Raw genomic sequence first — 24,827 nt, forward strand, 5'->3', positions numbered from 1 at the left:
ATTCAAGGGTTCTAATACATGGTTATTTTAGATTATATTAGCACAGTTAGTTTTTGTCGATTTGAAAGTTACTTTTGTCCAGCTAAAAGGCCATTCGTCACACTGTGTGCCGTTCCGAAAACAAACACGCCAAGGGCGGAAGGAACAGGGGTGAGACGAAGAAAAAGAACAGCTCTGATTGGAAGGACCCAAAGCGTGGGTTAGCCAATCAGGGTAGTTTAGGATTTTTACCAGGGCAAACGAAGGCGTTAGAATTAAGTTGTAGAGAACTGCTTCAGGCAGTCAGTCGGAAGTCGTCTTCAGAGACACTTAGAGATTTTGTACAGAGTCGTCAAGCGTCGCTCATAGATATACCTCGCGATTGTAAAGATGCGAACATTAGTTGTACATATTTCCATTAAAATCAGTTCGCCAGTAAAGTGTTGATCATAAACAGACCTTACCCACAAAAGCGTTGACCTTCATATGTCCTAAACCTAATAGTTAACGAGATATTATTCAAATAAGGAAGAAAATTATTTCGATAATATCTCGTTAACTATTAGATTTAGGACATATGGAGGTCAATACATTTTTACTCGGAATTCGATAGTCTATCGATTCATGATACAGAAAGTATACCGTGTAAGTTTTGTATACAACATTTTTTCATATTATTACAAATAATGGCAATATTCAAAGTGGACATAGTTATTGCCCCACCTTGTATAATACACACTTCCTTCCCCCTAGAATTCGATAGTCTATAAAAAAAAAATCAAGATGACCTTGAAATCTCCTCTATGCCTCCACCCACACAGAGAATGTTTGTGTCACAATATCCCCCCCCCCTCCCCCCTCCCACTTAAGATGGACTTCGCTCGGCAGAGATTTTCATAAACGACTAAAGTACAGGTGAAGCGTACAGCGTGATTGAATGTTTATTTACATTCAACGACCCATAACAAGAGATTACGAGACAGAGATGAAGTAACATTAACAACCAGAGGCGGCAAGGAAGTGTGCTATATAGCCCTCGGAATTAGCGGAAGGATTTATTGCCTCGCTGACAAAAGGGCCTAGCCGATTAAGATGGTCAAAACTGCCCTTAGAGGTTTTTCAATGATTAATGAACCATTCGAAAGCTGACCCAGAAAAACCCATCTGAGCAAAATTTCAACCCCCTATCTTGCCCGTGAGGGTAGTTACAGGGTAAATTAGATTTCGCGCTTTTCCACGCATTTTCTACACTCTGATGCTTCCTAAAATTCTGAAAAAATGTGGCATATTTTGGATCCTAAGACAGATTTTTGAGAATTTTTTCAGATTTTTTTCTTGCAAACTGTGGTCGCAAAAAATTAAAAACCTCAAAAAAATCGGAAAATGTACATTTCTCAAAAATATGAAAACATGCTATTTTGCTGTTTAGTGCCCCGATATAGAACCATAACAGGCAGTGTCCTCAATTTTTTTAGATTTTTTCTTGTGGGCACTTTTTGTCCAGACAAGAAAAACCGAATTTTTTCGCCGTTTCTGCTATTAGGAGGAAAGTTACACTTGTTGGTTTTATCGCAGATATATATTAAGTCATTTTAAACATTATTACATTGAAACAAGTAAGTGTTTGACCTAAAAAATGTTTTAAGAGAAAAAATGGATTGTATTTTGTGCGGTATATATCAGAATGTTCGTAACGTTTACAACATCGCCGGTTGGCACAGCGGTTAGGGCGTCGGACTACGGAGCGGGATACGCTGGTGTTCGAATCCCGTCGGTGGGAAAGTTTTTTTTCCATACGTCATCTTCTTTATTTTTTCAATTTCTTATATGGTTTATTCATGTGATTTTAACAATATTTTTTTAATGTTTTAAAAATATTGAGGTAACATTTTTAACTAACTTTTATTTATATCACTCCGATTTTACTTCGAATTTAATGATATTATTTTCTTGGATTAGGCAATAAATTAATATTTATATTATTGTGTTCGTCCACGATTTCTGCAAGATATGAAATTGCTTGTGAAAATTGGTAAGATTCCGTGAAAAGAATTTTTAAATCTACTTCTGTCATTTCCGGAAAATCAAGAGTATCTACCGAGGATACTGTTTGAAATGGAGTCTTTTTGCAGTTCCAATTGTTTCCAATTTTTGGAAAGGTTTTGTTGTCTACTTGTTTGTGTAGGAGCTGGTACTTTTGACCTAGTATACTATGAATTGCCTCTGCATCCCACCGAAAATAATGAACTTCCTGATCCGTATCATAAATGTCCACAGAACAAGTCTTTCATTCAAGTAACTATAAACGGGAATTACTTCCTCATGTACCGTACAATAAAGAGGAATGGCTTAGGCTTATTTGTACCTGATACCTCACTTTCAAAATAGTGGTAGTATGTAGCCCTTTTCTCTCAATTTGACAAAAACCAATACTTTGCTGCGTGTTATTTATTCAGAGTTCTTCTTATTTCCTCCCTAATTTCTGAAGACGCAAGGCTTAGACACTAGATTAATGAATTTTAATATTAACAATGTTAAACAGGGCCGCAATGATGAACATATACAATTAGAGAATCGAGGAAATAATAGATACTGCGAAACTATTTTTGTATGTATTTTAGTTAAAAATGTTACCTCAATATTTTTAAAACATTAAAAAAATATAATTAAAATCACATAAATAAACCATATAAGAAATTGAAAAAATAAAGATGACATATGGAAAAAAAACTTTCTCACCGACGGGATTCGAACACCAGCGTATCCGCTCCGTAGTCCGACGCCCTAACCGCTGTGCCAACCGGCGATGTTGTAAACGTTACGAACATTCTGGTATATACCGCAGAAAATACAATCCATTTTTTCTCTTAAAACATTTTTTAGGTCAAACACTTACTTGTTTCAATGTAATAATGTTTAAAATGACTTAATATATACCTGCGATAAAACCAACAAGTGTAACTTTCCTCCTAATAGCAGAAACGGCGAAAAAATTCGGTTTTTCTTGTTTTGACAAAAAGTGCCCACAACAAAAAATCTAAAAAAAATTGAGGACACTGCCTGTTATGGTACTTTATCGGGGCACTAAACAGCAAAGTAGCATGTTTTCATATTTTTGAGAAATGTACATTTTCCGATTTTTTTGAGGTTTTTAATTTTTTGCGACCACAGTTTGCAAGAAAAAAATCTGAAAAAATTCTCAAAAATCTGTCTTAGGATCCAAAATATGCCACATTTTTTCAGAATTTTAGGAAGCATCAGAGTGTGGAAAATGCGTGGAAAAGCGCGAAATCTAATTTACCCTGTAACTACCATCACGGGCAAGATAGGGGGTTGAAATTTTGCTCAGAGGGGTTTTTCTGGGTCAGCTTTCGAATGGTTCATTAATCATTGAAAAACCTCTAAGGGCAGTTTTGACCATCTTAATCGGCTAGGCCCTTTAAGAATCTGGATGGAGCAAAAAGGGATTAAACAAGAATTTAGTCCACCAAGAACCCCACAGTGCAATGGAGTGGCAGAGAGAGCGAACAGAACTCTGATAGAAATGACCAGGGCAATGTTATTAGACTCAAAGCTGCCTGTAGAATATTGGGGTGAATGTGTCAGTGTGTCAACACATGTTAAAAATAGAATAAAATCCAGTATTCATGAAAAGGCACCATACGAAATATGGCATGGACGTAAGCCGAACATTAAATATTTGAGAAGATTTGGTTGTGTTGCATATGTGTTAAACAAAGGGAGATTAACGGGTAAATTCGGTAAGAAGACGTATAAAGGTATATTCATTGGATACGGCATGAATAATACATACAGAGTGTATATACAGAACTAGACATAGTGAAAAGTGACTGTGACATGAAGTTTGATGAGTCGAAGAATGGTATAGAACTGCTAAAAGATAAATGTGATCATGAGAGAGAAATAGTTAAGAATTTGGTAGTAATAGGAATGGATGAAGAAACGAATGGCAACGATATACAACTGGAAGACATAGAAGAGCAGGTGGAAGTTTTAAGTGAAGAGGATAGTGAATATGAAGATGCAAACACTGATAGTGACAACAGAGAAATTAATGCACACGATGATGTTAAAACCAACAACAACCACAGAGAAGAAAGAATAGAGAATATAGAGCAACCAATTGAAATTGGAAAAGGAGGAAGGCAGAAAGGAGCAACTTCAAGCGTGATGGAGGTAAGAAGACATTTAGAACGAGAAGAGGCACAACGTCGAGCTGGAAGTGAAGACTTAAGAAGATCTGAAAGACTTAGAAATAAAAACATGGCTATGTTAATAATTAATGAAGAAATACCAACATGTGTGCAAGAAGCTAGAAATTCAAAAGACTGGAAGGAGTGGCAAAGAGCGATGGACGAAGAAATGAAAGCAATGAAGAAACACAATGTGTGGGAGATTGTGCAACGCCCGGATAAGAAAGTTATAAAAAGTAAATGGGTATTCAATTTGAAGGAAGACCCAAATACAAAAGAACGCAGGTACAAGGCAAGGCTGGTCGCAATGGGTTGTGGTCAACGACCAGGTTTTGATTTTACCGAAACGTTTGCACCAGTTGCTCGGACAGAGACAATAAGAATATTGTTTAGTATTGCCACACAATTGAAAGTCAAGATAAAAGCTTATGATGTTAAAACTGCATTTTGCATGGAAAGTTGAAAGAGGAAATCTACATGGAGTTGCCACATGGGGATAATAAGAAGAATGTGTGTAAACTAAAAAAGAGTGTTTATGGTTTACGACAAGCTGGCAGGTGCTGGAATGAATTTCTAAATGAAACGATGCTAAAAAATGGATTGAAACAATCGACAGAAGATCAATGTCTGTTTTATAAAAGAGATGGAGAAAAATATATATATTGCGTGGTGCATGTAGACGACATGATAATTGTGTCAAGCAGTGAAGAGTTTGAAAAGAAATATATGAAGGAAATAGCCAAAGACATACATATAAAAGATTTAGGGGAAGCAAGATCTGTATTGGGAATGAAGATAGAACAGAAAAAAGGAAGAATTTTAGTGCATTTGAAGGATTATATTAATAAATTGCTTGAGCTCTATGGAATGAGTGAGTGTAATCCTGTGAAAACACCGATTGATCTGAACGTCAAGATGGACAATAGTGAAGAGAGTAATATTTGTGACGAGCAAGAATACCAAGAATTGCTTGGCAGGTTGATGTATGTGAGCATATGTATATGCGAGACCTGATATTTCATATGCTGTGACCTGTTTATCACAATTTCATAGTAAACCAAAGAAGATGCACATGTTAGCGTTAAGAAGAATATTGAGGTATTTAAAAGGATCTATAGATTATTGCTTAGAATATGGAGCAAATCCAGAGGAAAAAGAAGTGAAGTGTGAGAGGGATGCATCATGGGACAGCACAAAGGATGCAAAATCCTTTACAGGGCTGTTAATTTATAGAAATGGAGATCTGGTGCATTGGAGGAGCAAAAAGCAGACGATTACTGCACTGTCATCAACAGAGAGTGAGCTGGAAGCAATACTTGAGGGTGCGAAGGAAGTGATATGGACTTTTAATTTGTTAAGTGAGATAGGCATGGGTGAAAAAGTGAGAAAGACTGTAAAATGTGATAATATGAATGTGGTAAAATTGGCAAAAGGGGGAAATTTTAAGACTAAGTCAAAGTTGTTAAACAGGAGATGCCATTATTTGAGAAAGTGTGTGAAGAATGAAAGGTTAGAAGTCTCACATGTGCCAAGTGATCGTATGAATGCAGATAGTTTAACAAAACCTTTGAGTGGGCCAGTATTGTTAAAAAATATAAAAAATTACCTTAGGGTTAAGAATCAATAAAACCAAAGAGAGTGAGTGTGAGGTTGTTTTTATTGATAGAGCAGAGTGTGAGGTTATATCGATCTATGAATCGATAGAAAGATATTTCAGGTTGGTAGCGACGCAGTGTGTTATGCGTGCGACAGTTGGTACGTTTGTAAGCGTCGCCCCTGTCGGAGAGTTTTTTCGAACAGATGCATGTGCGTTCAGAGAGTGTCTGTAATATACCATTTCTCAGTATTATTTAATAAATATTAAGTTGTGTTTCATCGGGAGCTTAGCCTTTATTATATTCCATTCCTCGAGCCTCCACAGAAACAACCACACTCCGACAACTATACTCAGGAAACCTTCCTCCACAAGCATTCATCATCTGCGAATCAAATGGACTTATTCAGGATCATAACAACACACCAATTATATACCACTGGCACCGCAACAAAGCGAACAAAAGGATAGCGTTTACTAGCCACGAATTTTCCGACCACCCAGAAAGATTCAAATTCTCCACATCTCTCCCACTTCGAGACCGATTCAATTTCGATCGTCTAAATTTGAAAAATGACTGGTGCTTTCGGCCTTTAGTCATCTATGGGCTGTATTGCTTATCTACGTAACATTTTTTTACATGGAATAAGGGATTGATTATTTTTGTGACAGAAAATATATACATGAAGTATTATTAATCATGTATGGCGTTTTCAGTTTTCGTCGCTATCTTCGTCAATTGTCGGTGTTATTTGGTCATTATTGAAAATTCTAGTGAGCATCTCTGCTGGCCGAACTATGTCTGTGTCGTATCGAGCATAAGATAAATAATAAATGATAGCAGCTACATGTGAGCAACATCCAATAGTGCGATTACCATTAGCACATTCACAACAATACCGTTTTATACCGGAATGACCAGTTGAGTTTGGTATATAATCTATGTAGCATTTGTACGTTTTGCGGTTGATATGTCATGATTTTACTTCGAATTTGACAATATTATTATTTTCTATTAAATAACGGACGTTTATTTTATTATCGTGTTCATCCATTATTTCGACCAAATACGAAACAGCTTGAGATAATTGGTATGATCCCGTGAAAAGTATCTTTAAATCGTCTTCTGTCATTTCCGGAAAATCAAAAATATCGGTGGAAGATACGTTTTTAAACGGCGTTTTTCTGCGGTTCCAGTGTTGCGCTTCCACTTGTTGTGCTAAACTATTTATTACTTTATCTTCACTCAATATCCTGTCAGTTATGTCATCGAAAAGTGTGACATCAGAATTTAGTCTTTTGCCTAACTTATTATTTAGGAAGCATGCAATCCTGAAATATGATTTGACTTTAGGAAGAAGTTTGTTGTCGAGCTGGTTGTGTAGAAGCTGGTATTTTTTTCCTAATATGCCATGTATAGCCTCGACGACCCAGCGACCTTTGGTAACTTTACGAGATGAATTGGACTCCTCAGTAGTTAGTTGAGAACGATTGCCGAAAGACAACAATGGTTATAGTTGTCCGAAGCATAAACCTCGTTTTTATAATATCCCTAATAATATTTTTACTTGACAGAAACAGATACAACAATACCTCCTGATCCCAATATAACACTAGATTTATTATTAACAATAAGTAATGTACCCACTAAAGATAAAAGATTTAATAGACAAGTCGATGCACTTATTCCATGTAAAAAAATGTTAAGTAGATAAGTAATACAGCCCATAGATGACTAAAGGCCGAAAGTACTCCAAAAATATTTTTCCGGAAAATTATTAACCCTTTGCACTCGAGAGGTGACTCTCGCTCACCACTTGGTTTGCTGCGGTAACTCGATGCGCGGCAGTAACTGTTTACGTTTAGTTTCTTCAACGCGGGTTCCTACGCTCTTTCTGTATAATCTTATGAAGTGTAAAATGACACCCCTTCAAATGGAGATAAGACTTTCTTATCTGAAATTAGTCCGCAACCACGAACCGGACGGGATTTTCGGCATTAGTTCGAACCTGACAGTCGTGGCAGAGAGACTACTAAAGTTAAAGTTTTTGATCCCTAAAAACATGGAACGTAATACTGAAATAAGTTCAAGTGAAGATGAGTTTGATTTCACGGTGCTTAACGAGGAAATTATGTCTATACACAGAGAGCTTGACGATACAGTGAATAACAGCAGTAGTGACGATAGTGACGAAGTAAGAGGTGTAAGAAGGCGAAAAATCAGAGTAATAGACAGTGAATGTGACAGCGATACTGATACTACAGAAAACCCACAATCGGACAGTTCTGAATGGATTAGTTGCACTGAATCTGAAGAAATACCGTCAAGAATACCATTCATAGCCGGCGACACTACTGCAGGACCGCACGTACCACCAGATATGAAAGAACCATTGGATTTTTTTAAACTTTTTGTTACTAATGAACTGATGAATGAAATAGTTGTTGAAACTAATAATTATGCTACAAAAAAGTTAGAAGGAAGGACATTATCACCGTACTCGATATGGCGAAATTGGCGGAATGTAACTATCGAAGAAATGTGGGCATTCATTGGTGTTATAATAAATATGGGGACAATGCCGTTGGCAAATTTGCAAGAATATTGGTCACGGAATGCTGTCAGCTACATTCCTTTTTATTCGAACAAGTTTACAAGAGATAGATTCCATCAGATTTTTTGGATGCTTCATCTAAAGACAATCCAAAGACAAGATGCAGGACCACGAACACGCTTACAGCTAGTTGGCTGTTTCCTTGATTATATAAATTCAAAATTTTTAAAGTATTTTACACCGGGAAGAGAAATTTGTGTGGATGAATCTACGATCAAGTTCAAAGGTCGGATCTCCTTCATTACTTACAATCCGAAGAAACCAACCAAATGGGGTATTAGAGTTTATACGATGGCAGACTCAAGTACCGGTTACATCTGTGGCATTCTTCCTTATTATGGAAGTTTGACAACGGAAAAGTTGATAAGGCCCGACCTTCCGATATCAACGAGAATACCATTGCATCTTTATGCAATGCTGCTGGAAAAAATACCTGGTGCTCAAGGATATCATATGTTCACTGATCGTTAATATACGAGCTATATCTTGGCTGAAGAATTATTGAAATTGAAATGCCACCTCACAGGAACTATCTTAACAAACAGAACGCATATACCAGAACAAATAAAAAGAACAAAATTCGGAAAAAAATCAACAGTAGCATACCGGAAAAGAAATACATTAGTTTTAGCATGGAAGGACAAGAGGGTTGTCACATGCTTGACTAACTGGAACAATGCAGGAATGACGCCTGTGAAACGAATTTTACGAGGTGGAGTAGAAGTGACCGTCAAGAAACCTAACGTAGTAATAGATTATATCAAACATATGGGCGGTGTCGATCGTGCAGATCAGTATGCCTCGACGTACTGTTTCTTAAGAAAATCGCTAAAATGGTGGCGTAAACTGTTTTTTGGGGGTTTAGAAATTTGTTCAATAAATTCATATATTTTATATAAAGCCACTAAACAGCAGAGAACCGAACAGCCGCTTAATCACTTGCGATATTTGAAAACATTAGTTCACCAATTGACTGGAGATTTTCGCCAGCCACGCGATCGAACCTCGACTTCAACCTCCGATTGCGAAGATATCCGCTTGAATGGAAAGCTACACAATATTCTAACAGGGGTTAGGAAGGACTGCAAAGTCTGTTCTCATAGAAATAATAAACCCGGAAAAAGGCATCAAACGACATATTATTGTAATACTTGCCCCGACAAGCCGGGCATGCATCTTGGGAATTGTTACATGAAATATCATACCCAGAAAAATTACAGACACTAATATTTAAGAAATTATGTTTATAAATGTGTAAAGATATATAAAATGTTAAAATATAAAAATTTTATGCATTAATTTATGTGTGTAATGATTTTAAGTTACTGGTAAGAAATGCGTCAAAAAGGCTGCGAAACGTCTCGAGTTGCTGGTGCGCCGCGCGAAAAAGGTCCCGAGTGCAAAGGGTTAAATTTTCCTGGCCCGGGACGGGATACGAACCTGGTCCAAAAAGACTTCAGTGGTTCCGTAGTCGGAGACCATAGCTACTGCACCAACCGGCGCCGTTGAAAGTACCTTCGAAATATTGGGATATACCCTGCACAGTATAATTGTCGTTTTTTGCACTACGCAATTTTTAAAGTCTGCACGATGTTCCTCTGAACTTAGGGATGTTTAATATTACATAATATATTTTTACGATAATCATAACTTAGTTTTGCACGGAAAAAACGCCGAAAAAGTGGTTTTTATTTTTCCTCTATAACTACCCTTACAGATGAGCTATAGGGCTAAAACTTGGCTGAAAGGTATCTTTTTTAGTAGGCTATCGAATGGCGCAAATTGGAATAAAATCCCTTCCAGGGCAGATTTGGCCCCCAAACCCGGCTATAGCCTTTATTATGGGAATGTCTGCAGCCCATTCATATGAAATCACTAACTTTAAACTGTTTTTTGAGAACCGCATGTGATTTTTATAATATTTGGAATTTTCCGAACGTAATTGGTGCAATTGATGGGAAACACATACGCTTGAAGTGTCCATCAAACTCTGGGACAATGTATTATAATTATAAACATTTTTTTCAATTGTTCTACAAGCGGTTGCAAATGCTCGTGGAAAATTAATTATCGTGGAAATTGGGGGATATGGAAAGCAAAGTGATGGTGATACTTTTCGGTCATCAAAACTCTTTGATTTAATGGATAAAGGAAATTTAAATATTCCACGAGATTCGCCATTACCAGCAACATCGGATCCAATGCCCTTTCTATTTATCGCAGATGAAGCTTATCCACTATTAAGGCATCTACTAAAACCATACAATCGACGATATTTGGATCCACAGAAAGAGTATTTTAACTCTCGCTTTTCTAGAGCGAGACGTATTGTTGAATGTGCATTTGGAGTTATGACTGCAAAATGGAGAATTCTTTGGAAGCCAATTGAAACATAGCGTGAATTTGCTGACAATATTATCAAATGCATATGTGTTTTGCATAATGCAATTATCAATATGGAGGGAACTGAATGCTTCGAAATGTACAACGAGTATGTACAGGAAAATTATAGAGATGCTGCTGCTATTGGAAGAAGTGGAAATAGAGCTCCAAGTCAACCCCATGCGCATTATTTCCGACCGTGGTACAAGTTTCACGTCCGGTGATTTTAACGACTACTGTAATAGTGAAGATATACTCCATGTGCTGATAACAACAGGAATACCGCGTGCAAATGGACAAGTCGAAAGAGTAAATAGAACTCTTATACCTTTACTTACCAAATTGTCCTCACCTAAGCCGGAAGAGTGGTATAAATAATTGGGGTTCGCACAAAAATATTTGAACGCTACCCCACATAGAAGCATTAACACAACACCTTTTAAACTGCTGTTTGGCACTCATATGAGAATGTCTGAAGACCCTGAGATTCGCAAAATGAAAGAAGAAGAGTGGATTACAATGTTCCAGATGAACCGTGACGAGATACGCGCACAGGCAAAAGAAAAGATTGCCGAGGTTCAGGCACAAAATAGAAAGACCTACAATAAAAATCGTAAACAGGCTACGATGTACACGCAAGGTCAATTGGTGGCAATTAAGAGGACGCAGACTGCACCTGGTTTAAAATTTCATGCAGAATATTTGGGACCTTATCGTATCGTTAGAGTATTACGGAATAATCGATACGTAGTACAAAAGATGGGAGAGCACGAGGGTCCGCAGACGACAACGACAGCGGCTGACCATATGAAGCCTTGGATCAACGGTGAGGAAGACGTTTTCTCCGAGGACAGTGATAGCGAAAACATCTGAGGACAGATGTAGAATCAGAATGGCCGAGTGTAGTATCGTAAATTTAGGCAGGATGTCGTCGGGTCTTCAATGGCAGGAAGAGGGCCATAAAACATCGAGGCCTGACGAAGACCACGCCGAAGGGATAAGGGCCATAAGAGAGAAAGTGTCCCTGACGAAAACCAGGCCCAAGGGTAGGCTGGGATTTTCGAGGGGCACACACAGGATTTGGGGATGAGTGCGGGTGTGTAAGTGACACTTATAAAAGGACATTTTTGGGGAGAACGGTCAGACTTTTGCGTTGACTGCGGAGAACGAAGGACGTGCGCGTTGTGTGCGAATTTCCGACATCAAAGTTACTACTCTATACCTTTTTTTATATATATTTTTTATAAATATTTTTTATAAACAAAACCTTATAAACCACATATTACAATATAAAATCATGAAAGAGAAAGAAAGATATGAGAAAATCATAGAAAAAGATAATACATTGCAATAATGAAATATTATTAAACAATTTAAGAAATATACTGATGTATCCTAAAAAGAACTGCTTTAAAATGACATCATTCGAAGTAAAGTTAAAGAACAGTACCGAATGATGTCATAGCAGTACAGTGGAGAATAAGGCTTTTGCCTGGGCGGTGGTTTAGGTTTAGTAGGTAGTCCCATAAAGGGTAAATCGCCTTTTGGGGGAGTCCTACACATCCTGGTCACAAACCATCTTAGACCAGGAATGCGTAGATGCTTCCCCCCACCGCCCTTAAACAAAAAAGAAGATGTGTTAATGCATTAGTGTTGGTGACGATCGATCGTCGGCGATCAGCTGGGACGATCCGTCTCGACTCGTCTGTTCCTATCGCTAGTAACCAGTTGTCATTACGAGCCGACGATCAATTTGTTTATAACAACCTGGGGTTTTGTTTTATTAACGTGTATCATGAAATTGTATCAGAATTGGTTGAGTAATTAAACATTAAACATCGTCCTATAAAATCGTAATATAAAAATAGCTTTGTCTCTGTTACAATTAGTGCAAAGTGATGATATTTCAGCGAAGGTTACAAGTTTTTAATATCAAGACATTCGTTTTTACTGAATAATTCAGATTTTGGATGTATTGAATCTGCAGCACGAAAACAGCAGTATGAAAACTGCTCGACATTCCAACTTTGTGGTTTATGAAATGAAAAGAAACGAATTTTTTTCAACTAAACAGCTAGAACGGTCAATAACGAAGCATAAGAAAAATACATTACTACAAACTGTAAATGGGCTCACCATTCAATGGTTACACTATGAATACGGAAAACAGTTTGATATTTTTTTAGAAAACTAAGATTTCTGTGGATGTTGAGTTTGAAACATTAAATATTCAGCGTGCTCGGTGTGACAGACCATTACAGTTGAAAAATATAATGCAGAAAAATTTATATCCATCTGTGCGTTCTGTTTCTGCGGCCAAAAAGGCGGACACGTTAGATTTGCTGAAATTTATCCCTCCAATTCTCCAAGAATCCAGCAACGAATAAGTTTCTTTAATACATAGTGCATATACAGCAAACTTGTAGTGCATTAAAAATAACATTTATGTAATTCATGATTATTAATACTGTAGCGACCATGGTGCGTGGGAACGTGGAATTTTCGGACGCGGAAATTCCATCCCTCTCAAGTGCGTACCATGGGAGGTCAGGTTGAGGGCCCGGTCATTTAAGTGACGATTGCCAGAACCTCGGCCCGACCGTTACACTATCCTTAAGAGTGAAGTCCCCGGATGCAGTTGTTTCGGGGGAGGAAATTTTCTACATTCCCCCTGTGGGGGTGGAGAACCTCCCCTTTATTCTAACGGTTTTTGGGAACCTTATTAACGCGCTCTCAGGAAGCAGAAGGCAGAAAGCTACGAACCTTCGGCATAGACACGTCGCGTTACGTCTTCCGACCCGTCGATTCCGCGTGACTTTGTAGCATTTTCTCACCCACGCCATAGTTTAATAAATCGTTTTATACCACCACGCGTCGTAGCTATCATTGCCTACTCCCAATATCCTAAAATACATTAATAGCCATATGGCGTAAGTCACTTTCTCACAAAAAAGTGGTATCACAATTCAGTGCAATAATCGCACTTCATTATTCGTTACGTTACTGTTTGTTTACTCTTGAAAAAAATATGGGTTTTATTTTAAGGCATAATGACATAATTACTATTCTTTCGCTTTATCTGGTTACAATAAAGTTACATTGTGTATTTAATTTTGTGTACGATATTACACGGAAGTCCAATTTCTACAATACAATGCATTAGGAAAAGGAACTTAATACACTTGTCAACTAAGGGGCTCAAATATTAATGAAAATAATGAAAACCCCGACAATGAATGGAAGAATGTAACAAATTAAGATATCATTCCACAAAAAATACAATTTACATCGGGATCACGAAAGCCTGGTTCACAGATAAGTCAAAATTAGACAGAACCTATCGATTATTTCAAATCATTCTTTACCGATGAATTGATCAAGAAGTTAGTTGACGAGACTAATCGGTATGCGATTAATAAAATAATGGAAACACATTTTTCAAAACGGTCCATGTGGAATGTGTGGACTAATATTACACCAAAGTAAATGCAAGTTGTCTAGAATTGTCTAGATATCGTGTCTGGGTCTGCGCTGCGATCGAGTGGGACACTGTCATTTTTTAGTTACTTATTGGCATGCTTGGCCCTAAGAATTTATTACGGCCTTGGGTACGACTGAAAGTTAAGTGTCTTGTTTCGAAATGGAAAACAGACGCATCGCTCACACAGCGGAGAGGCCTTGAACAAGGGATTTTTGTACAGCGTCCTACGAAACTTCGTGAGGAAATGAAACCACGGAGTCAGTAGGCTTCGCGCGATTTTTGGATTATGCCCCGAACTGGTGATTCGTCCCCTGTTTATACCTACCAAAGAAGTTGTCTCTTCCCGAGCTTTAGTAGGCAATTGCAGGAGAACTAGGACCAGAACGCTACGAACCTTCATTTGGTTAAGAACATCTTAACCTTTGTACGAACTTTGTTACCTTTTGCCTAGGACTTGACATTGAACTTTGTACGTTCTCAGTTGTTTCTGAACTTTATTGTTACGCACTTTCTAGAACGTTTTCAATACAAACCAACGCCATTAGTTAACATTCGAAACACAAGCATTTCTAGGTATAATATTGCATATTCCTCAGGGTGAAATTCTCAGTCTACTCCTTTACATAATTTATGCGATGACTATCATCCAAAATCTGCCTAAGAATGTCAAAGTTTCAAAATTTGTTAATCAATAATCAATAATCTTGTTAAGACTTTCAAAGTGCCCGCATAAGACATTAGAACAGCGTGCAATATTTATTTGTCTTGCAACGCGTTGACCGCTGCCGCGTGATCGCCGCGCTTTCTGCTCGCGACCGCCGAACTATAAGCATGTGCGCGACCGGCAGTCTCTTTATATATGTATATGGGAATAAGAACGGCGATACAATGTAGGGACCGATGAGCGCAGCGCAGAGCGAGCGTACCTGTGTGCGTGTGTGCGTATGTGTGTATGCGTGCGTGCGTGTGCACGATGGAAAAACTGACAATCGCCGAAGGTTCGAAACAGAAAGACACGCGACTGAGCGGGCAGTATTCATTGAGAAGTCGAGTGGATCAGTACACAACCTTATACATATTGTTATATTCCTGTATCTCGTTAAATATACTTAATTTGTTTGATTAAATACGTCGCGTCTATCTGTTCGGTTTGATTCTGATAACCCATCCTACATCTTGGGGGCTCAGCTGCGGGAGTCAGAAAATATATTCGAGAAGATAAACGCGAAAAAGAAAAGTTAATCCGGTCGTGGTCGAATAAAGCTACAGGGCAACGCGCAATAAGAAAAGTCAAAGTGAAAGTGATAAAGCGAGTGTTAGCCAGTAGAATTCGATAGACTGTGGTAAAAAGTGAATAAACAAGGGGAAATTTGACGAGATGCAGAAAGACATGTGTCCAAGTAATGCAGGTGAAGGGAGTGCACTATCCGAAGAAGAGTACAGCGAGAACGAAAGAACCGTAGTCACTGTCGAAAATATAATGAGAATGAAAGTGCACGAACTTCGCGAAAAGTTAAAGGAAATAAACGTGGACTCGACAGGGAGAAAAAGTGAATTACAAGAGAGATTAAAATATCATATCAGACAAGAGGAAGAGAGCGGAAGCGAAGAACCAGACGAATCTGAAGACGATGAATACGACTACGAATCAAGAAAAACCGCCAGAAAATCACCAATCGCTAACGCTAGTCCATTTACAATCAAGGATGTCGAAGATTCAATGGCATATTTCACGGGCGACGATAACGCATCTATTAAAAAATGGATTGCAGATTTTGAAGATCTGAGCATGTTACTGCAATGGAATGAACTACAGAAACTGATATATGCAAAACGGATGCTGAAAGGTTCTGCAAAACAATTCATAGCGGCGGAAAGAGGCATTCTCTCATGGAAAGATTTGCAACGAAGGTTAAAAAATGAATTTGCAAGTGAAACAAATAGCGCGACAGTTCATTCGCGACTGTTCCGAAGAAGAAAATTACCTCATGAAACCAGTCGTCAATATCTTTATGCGATGCGCGAAATAGCCAGTGAAGGCAATGTCGAAAATGAAGCCCTTATCGAATACATCATCAATGGCATACAGGACAATGAATATAACAAATCGATTTTGTATCAATCTCGTACGTTGGCAGAAATTAAGAAAAACCTAAAATTATACGATAAAATGCGGGAGAAATCAGAAAGAAAAACAAGCGTGAAAAAAGAAGAAACTAAAGAAAAGAAAGACACATCGCGCAAAGCCAAAATTCCTCGCTGCAACACGTGCGGATCGCCAGAACACGACGCAAGAACCTGCCCAGAGAAAGGAAAAGGACCCAAATGCTTCAAGTGTAATAATTTTGGACACATAGCGAATAAATGTGACAGTGCAAAAAGTGAACGCGATAATAAAACCGCGGGTGTAAATTGTGTTTCAAAATCAGTGTACCCGATTAAAGTAAATAACGTAGAATGCCGTGCGTTAATCGATTCGGGAAGTGACATCTCGCTGATGAAGAAAAATCAGCACGAAGAAATTGGCAGTCCACCGTTAACAACGACGGCAATGAGCATCACGGGCGCTGGCAATGCAACGACAAGGGTCATAGGATTTTTCAACACTGCTGCCCAGATAGCCGAGGACATCTACGGTATCAAATTTTTCATCGTCCCATCACAGTCGATTCCATACAACGTAATTTTGGGACAAGACTTCCTAGAGAACGTTGAATTACGACTGGACAAAGGTAACATAGTTGCAATACGCAAAGCACCAACGACCGTAAGCGACGAAAGGCACGTTCCAAATTCAGACAGCAAGGACATCGCGGAAGCAGGTGAAGAGAATACAACGAACACCACCAATGCTGCATTTAGGGAATTACGTGAAATTATGTGCGTCGAAGTAGGTGAGTTAAATGTGAAAGAACAATACAAGGATAAGATCAAAATGTTAGTTGACGAATATAAACCAGCGGAAAAAGTTAATATTAAGATAGAGACAGTAATAACATTAAAAGATAATACTCCGATTAATATAAGACCGCGACGATTAGCGCCTAAGGAAAAGACAGTTCTAGATAATCAGATTGATGAATGGCTAAGGGAAGGGGTAATTCAACCAAGCACGAGTGAGTACGCGAGTCCAATAGTAATTGTACCGAAAAAGAACGGATCCTATAGAGTGTGCATTGACTATAGAGAACTAAATAAAAAAATTGAACGTGACCACTTCCCGATGCCTCTCATTGAAGAAAAAATAGACGAATTAAGAAATGCACGCGTATTTTCTGTAATAGATTTAAAAAATAGCTATTTACATGTACCAATTGCAAAAGAAAGTGTTAAGTATACCGCATTTGTTACACCGGATGCACAATATGAATTTTTAAAGACACCATTTGGACTTTGTATTAGCGCCACTAGTTTTTTAAGATATATAGATGAAATTTTTCGCGATCTCATCCAACAAAAGGTAATTTTTACGTATGTCGACGATATAATAATACCGGGATCAGACGATGAAGGCGCATTAGAGAAATTAACAAGAGTATTAAGAATAGCAGCCGCAAACGGGTTAACAATTAGTTGGAATAAATGTCAATTCCTACGCACGCGAATAGAATATTTGGGTCACGAAATAGAAAACGGAAACGTTTATCCAGGAAATGCAAAAATTAAAGCAGTGCAAAAATTTCCACAACCTAAAAATAGGAAACAATTACAATCTCTTCTCGGATTAACCGGATACTTTCGTAAATTTATCAAAGATTATGCTAAAATCGCGATACCGTTATCAGATTTGCTCAAACAAAATCGACCATTTATATGGAAACAAGAACAACAAGCAGCGTTTTTAACTTTGAAATCCATTTTATCCACGAATCCAGTACTACGAATCTACAATCCGAAAGCCGAAACAGAAATACATACCGACGCGAGTCAAGAAGGATTCGGTGCGGTCTTGTTACAAAAAGCGGAAAAAGAAAATGCATTTCATCCCGTGTATTATTATAGCAAGAAGACAACAGACGCAGAACAAAAATATCACTCATACGAACTCGAAGTATTAGCCGTGATAAATGCCGTAAAGAAATTCCGTGTTTATGTATTAGGTATACCGTTTAAATTAGTAACAGATTGCGAAGCGTTCAAAAAGACATTGTCGAAAAAAGATTTGTGCCCTAAAGTTGCGCGTTGGGCATTGAGCCTCGAAGAGTTCGAATACAATGTCGAACATAGAAAAGGCGCACGAGTCAAACACGTTGACGCGCTCAGCCGATTCCCAGTATTAGTCATAGAAGATACAATGTTAGCGATGCTAAAGAAAAAGCAGGGCGAAGAAGAAAGATTGCGCTTAATCAAACATACTCTAGAAACCGAGAAATACGACGACTACTTTGTAGAGAGCGGAATTTTAATGAAACAGAAAAACAGTAAAAAGTTAGTGGTTGTACCTTCGTGCATGTACTTAGAAATAATAAGAAACACACACGAAAACGGTCATATTGGAGTGCGGAAAATGAAAGAACGTATAGAAACAGAATATTATATCCCTAATTTAGAAGAAAAATTGAAGAAATTTATTAGCTGTTGTATTCAATGTGTCGTATCAGAAAGAAAGCTAGGGAAACGTGAGGGTGAATTAACGCCAATTCCGAAAGGGTCAAGACCCTTAGAAACGTATCACATCGACCACGTAGGTCCAATGACCGCAACGGGAAAAGCTTATCGCTATATTTTTGTGGTGATAGACGGATTTTCAAAATTCACATGGTTGTATCCGACGAAAACAACTAACGCCAAAGAAGTAATAAACAAGTTAGATAGTCAACAAAAAATCTTCGGAAATCCAGACCGTATTATTTCCGATAGAGGCGCCGCATTCACATCATTAGATTTTCAAAACTATTGCGAAGAGGAAAACATAAAAACGATAAAAATCACAACCGGAATTCCACGAGGTAACGGACAAGCAGAAAGAACCATCCGCACAATAATACCAATTTTAACGAAATTATCATTAAATAATCCAGAGCAATGGTATAAACATATAGGCAGGGTCCAAAAATGTATGAATAGTACGTTTCACAGATCAATAGGAATGTCACCTTTTGAAGTTTTATTCGGAATATCAATGAAAAACAAACAAGACCACGATATTATTAAATTGATAGAACAAGAAGCGATCCAATTATATGACGAAGACCGCGATAAGTTAAGAATGTTAGCCAAAGAAAGTATAATGAAAATACAAGAAGAAAATAAGCGACATTACGATAAACAAAGTAAACCGGCGCGACAATACAAAGAAGGCGACTGGGTATTCATTAAAAGAACTCAGTTTGGACCAGCATTAAAAATCAAGCAAAAATACCTAGGTCCGTATTCGGTAACGAAAGTGAAACGAAACAATAGGTACGAAGTCGCGCGAGTCGGAGATAGCGAAGGCCCTATGATGACAAGCACAGCTGCCGACTTCATGAAAGCATACCAAGTTAATGAATAAACAAGCGACGTTATCTTCGGGGACCGAAGACCCCGGACGAACCCCCAGATATGGGAATAAGAACGGCGATACAATGTAGGGACCGATGAGCGCAGCGCAGAGCGAGCGTACCTGTGTGCGTGTGTGCGTATGTGTGTATGCGTGCGTGCGTGTGCACGATGGAAAAACTGACAATCGCCGAAGGTTCGAAACAGAAAGACACGCGACTGAGCGGGCAGTATTCATTGAGAAGTCGAGTGGATCAGTACACAACCTTATACATATTGTTATATTCCTGTATCTCGTTAAATATACTTAATTTGTTTGATTAAATACGTCGCGTCTATCTGTTCGGTTTGATTCTGATAACCCATCCTACATGTATATTAAACATATAGTTACATATCGTTAGATATTGTGGTACTTTCCACTTATCTGACCTCCCGAGGAAAATCCCAACAGGTTATGGGCCCAGGGACGAAAGGAATTAAATAAATTAACGAGAAGTAAAAGAATAGAAAGGAAAAAGTGAGGTTAGGTATAACCTGGTGCCACGTGTCGAGGAAAAAGAAGCCAAGCGACATGAACATCACAAATACGCACCACATTGAAAAATTAGGAGACGGTAACTATGAATCATGGAAAATTCAAATTAAAAGTATTTTGCGCTATAACGAGCTGTGGGGTTATGTAAACGGGACGGTTGTAAAGACAGAAGATAATGCCACCCAGTGGACACTCAAAGATGAAAAAGCTCTTGATCTAATTATACTAAGTTTGCATAAAACCCAGTTCAATTACATTAAACGGGCAGAAACTTCACTAGCCGCATGGGAAGCACTGAGAAAAGTGTACGAATTAAAGGGACCCATGCGACAGTGTGTTTTGTTCAAATAATTGTACAGAATGAAGAAGGAAAAAAGTCAAAGCATGGCACAGTATGTAGACGAATTTGTTCACAAAGCAGAACAACTGTCATAAGCGGGTATCACATTACCAGAAACCGATTATGCAAAAATGCTATACTTGCGGTAAGACTGGGCAAATAGCCAGATTTTGTAAGAGCAAGCAGAGGTTCGCCACACCAAGAAACCATACAGAGGAGGCAATGATAGCAAGCGCGCTGAACACTAGTTCCAATACATCAAACGAGTGGTATTTGGACAGCGGAGCAACTGCACATATGTGCAAGGACAAAAGAATATTCGAAACCCTCAACGAAGAACACAAGGACAAGGTATACACAGCTACAGACAATAGCACTTTTTCCCTAGGTAAAGGGGAAGTAAAGATAAGTGTGAACTCAAGGAACAAACAAGTGAGTAATATTAAATTACAAGACGTAATGTGGGTACCAGAGTTTCGAACTAATCTAATGTGAGTCCATAGTATAACCAAAAACGGATACAGCGTAACATTCAATGAAGACGCAGCTGTTGCTCAAGCGAACAACAAAGTCTGTTTACAGGTACGAAAGATGACAGACTGACAAGGTGGCATCAGAGACTAGGCCATCTAAATTTCAACGACGTAAGAAAAATGCATGATAAAGGCATGGTAGATGGAATGCAGATGCTTCAACATGCTACGCAGAATGAGTCAAGATGGGAGGTATGTGATCTCAGTAAAATACATCAATTACCATTCACAAATTCAAAAACTGTAGAAAAAGACACATTCGGGCTGATACATACGGAGATATGCGGTCCTATGAAAACGCAATCTTTAGGGAGAGCAAGATATTTTGCTACATTTATTGATGAAAAACAAGATACACAGAAGTAGCTAATTTGAAAGAAAAATCAAAGGAATTTACAGAGTATTTAGAAAAGGAAGGGATAGTGCGACAGTTATCAACTCCGTACACACCTCAGCAAAATGGAATCGCCGAACGTGCCAATAGAACGATAGTGGAAATGGCACGTACAATGTTAACGCAGTCAAAGTTACTCATGAGCCTGTGGGCAGAAGCCGTAAATACAGCTGTCTACATAAGGAATAGATGCCCAACCGGAAAATTAAACAATTCGACGCCATATGAAGAATGGTCAGGTCAAAAACCTTACATTGGATTCCTGAGAATCTTCGGAAGCAAAACAATCGCTTTGGAAAAGGGGGCAGGAATCAACAAATTCATGCCAAAAGGTAAGGAATACGTATTGGTTGGATACTCACAAGTTTCTAAAGCATATAGGTTATGGGAACGTGGAACGAACCACATTGTAGTACGAAGAGATGTACGATTCCACGAGGACATAGGAAATTACACAATGGAAAACGAAAACATATTTATGGAAAATAAAATTAATACCGCAACAACAAATGAAGAAAAAGAAGACCACGAAGAAGAGTCGGAAGAAGATATCTCGGATGAAGATGAGGATGAAATGCCAATTGGAGCAAGAACGAGAAGTCGCCTGAAGTTATTACAAACCGGAAAAAGAGGCAGGCCCAGAAGGTTGTTCCACCATGCAGCAAATGTTAGTCAGGTACAGTATATGGAATCAAGAACGGTTGCCCAGGCTCTGAAAAGCGATCAAAGACAATTATGACTAGCTGCCATGGAAAAAGAATACGACTCTCTTATACAAAATGGAACATGGGAACTAATAGATAGGCCAAAAATGCCAAAGTGCTCACCAACAGGATGGTACAATAAATAAATTCAAGGCGAGACTTGTAGCTCGCGGAAATGAACAGAAGAAGGGTATCGACTTCGAAGAAGTATTCGCACCCGTCGCCCGATACGAGATGATACGTACGTTACTAGCAGAGGCGGTGGAGAACGGCATGCACGTGCATCACATTAACGTGGCATATGCGTACGTGCAGGGCGAATTAACAGATACCTCATATACATATGTACTAACCGGAAATGTTTGTAGAACCCGGGAAGGAAAATAAGATATGCAAACTGAACAAACCATTATATGGGTTGAAGCAAGCAGGTAGAAACTGCTATCAAACTATTGGCTTAGAGAAGTCGCAAATTAATTCATGTGCATATATGAGCAGTGCGAATAACGCAAGCTTCACATTATTAGTTTACGTTGACGATATATTAATAGCAGCAAAGGATTTAGAAAAGTTAGAGAAAGTCAAGAAACTAATACAAAAGAAATTCAAGATCAGTGACCTAGGCAAAGCCACAAATATCCTTGGCATACATGTTGAAAGAGATGGCAACACAGGAAATATCAGATTAAATCAACGGAAGTACATAGAGGAAACTCTAGAAAAATTTGGAATGGAAGACTGTAAGCCAGCGCATACACCATTGGTACCGAGCGAGACATTCGGTCAGGAAACCGTAAACGAACGAGAATTGATGGACACGCCATATAGGGAACTCATAGGAGCTCTGATATACATATCGAACGCTACACGGCCAGATGTAGCATTTGCTGCGATTTTTCTGGAAAAGCAACAAGCTACCATTGGAAGGCGGCAAAACACGTTTTGCGCTACTTAAAAAGCACAAATATATGTTGATTCAGATTGGGCAGCTGATGAAACCGGGAGGAGATCACGATCCGGCTATGTATCCATGCTAGCCAATGGTCCCATCAGCTGGCAATCCCAAAAGCAGAGATCGGTCGCATTATCAACCATGGAGGCAGAATACATGGCAATGTCGGAGGCGACGAAAGAAGCAATCTATTTGAAGAGACTTTTAGCTCATATGAATTTTAGCAATTTAGTATGCGGGAAAGTAGATATCTTTTGCGACTATCAAAGCGCGATCGAACCAAGTAAGAACAGCACGTATCACCGTAGTCGCGGATATATTAATTAAGTCTTAGCCAAAGATTAAATTAGAAAAATGCGTTGATATGCTTTTAAGATGTTAGAGAGTAGTTGTAATACAAAGTTCATGTTTTTCAAATTATGTACTGCATTAGAAATAAGTCAAAGAAAATTGTATGCGAAATGATTGTTTAGAGTGCATTTCGAAAGGGGGAGTGTTAAGACTTTCAAAGTGCCCGCGTGAGACATTTTAACCGCGTGCGATATTTATTTGTCTTGCAACGCGTTGACCGCTTCCGCGTGATCGCCGCGCTCTCTGCTCTCGACCGCCGAACTATAAGCATGTGCGCGACCGGCAGTCTCTTTTTATATATTAAACATATAGTTGCATATCGTTAGATATTGTGGTACTTTCCATTTACCTGACCTCTCGAGGAAAATCCCAACAAATCTCACATACAAAAAAGGGAAGTAAATTAGTTAAAAAAGCGGTGAACACTATAAACAACAATCTGTTAGATTTAAGCTTGGAGTTATCCCCGCATAAAACGATCTTCATACATTTCAACAAAAAAAAAACATTCGGCCGGGAAATGCTCAAATAAAAATTGGAGATGTTACAATCAAGTCTAGCGAATCAGCCCGATTTTTGGCTGTCATATTTGATTATAGGACATCATTTGACGTACACATAAATAAAGAGCTCTAAATATCGTCAAATTCCAGTGTGGGACGTGGTGAGGCTCTGATCCTGAGGTTCTCATTACTCTTTACAACAGTTATGTCCGCTCTATTATAAATTATGCTGGTTTCGTCTACTTTCCAACTTGTAGAAGTGCAATTGAAAAACTGGAAAAATTCAATTTAATGCCATACAAAAGGCCTTGGATTACCGAATTTCTACACCCACAAATATTGTTGGCTGAGACAGGTTTACCTTTGATTTACGAGCGTATTAAGCACTTATGTCGTTGTTATTTAAGCAAAATATTATCACATAAGAACTCTTTCAACCTTCAGAGCTATATCAAGGTATGACAGGTTATGTAGAAAAAATAGAGCGAAACGCAAACGAATTTTGAGACTGTGTCTCGAAGAACTTCTAAAGTCAAGAAAACCAATTGACGCGCATGATCACTTTTATGTTTTTAGTCATGACTTTAAAACCATAATGACATCAATTCCAATAAATACAGAATTTGGTAAAGGATTGACCAAGGCAAACTATCCGAATGTTGAGCTGAGAGATGAGCTGTCAAAAAACAATGCCATAACAGTACATATATACAGATGGAAGTATTTCCGGCAAAGAGTTTCTGGGCGCAGCGTGTATGTATCCTGA

At 38.4% G+C, this 24,827-nt stretch overlaps 1 protein-coding gene across 9 annotated transcripts in view; it reads right to left on the reverse strand.

Moving 5' to 3' along the window:
* Mical-like (MICAL-like protein) overlaps positions 1 to 24,827 on the reverse strand; it is a 321,784-nt gene that overhangs the window by 247,898 nt on the left and 49,059 nt on the right. Inside the window, exon 2 of one of the 9 annotated variants that reach the window (XM_076803831.1) lies at positions 22,173 to 22,263. The exons of the other annotated variants lie outside the window; for them this stretch is intronic. The gene's annotated coding sequence lies outside the window, so the exon portion shown is untranslated. The remainder of the gene's footprint in view (positions 1 to 22,172; positions 22,264 to 24,827) is intronic. 9 annotated transcript variants of the gene reach the window in all.

The sequence above is a fragment of the Halictus rubicundus genome, unplaced genomic scaffold (assembly GCF_050948215.1).
Source record: "Halictus rubicundus isolate RS-2024b unplaced genomic scaffold, iyHalRubi1_principal scaffold0028, whole genome shotgun sequence".
Lineage (NCBI taxonomy): Eukaryota > Metazoa > Arthropoda > Insecta > Hymenoptera > Halictidae > Halictus > Halictus rubicundus.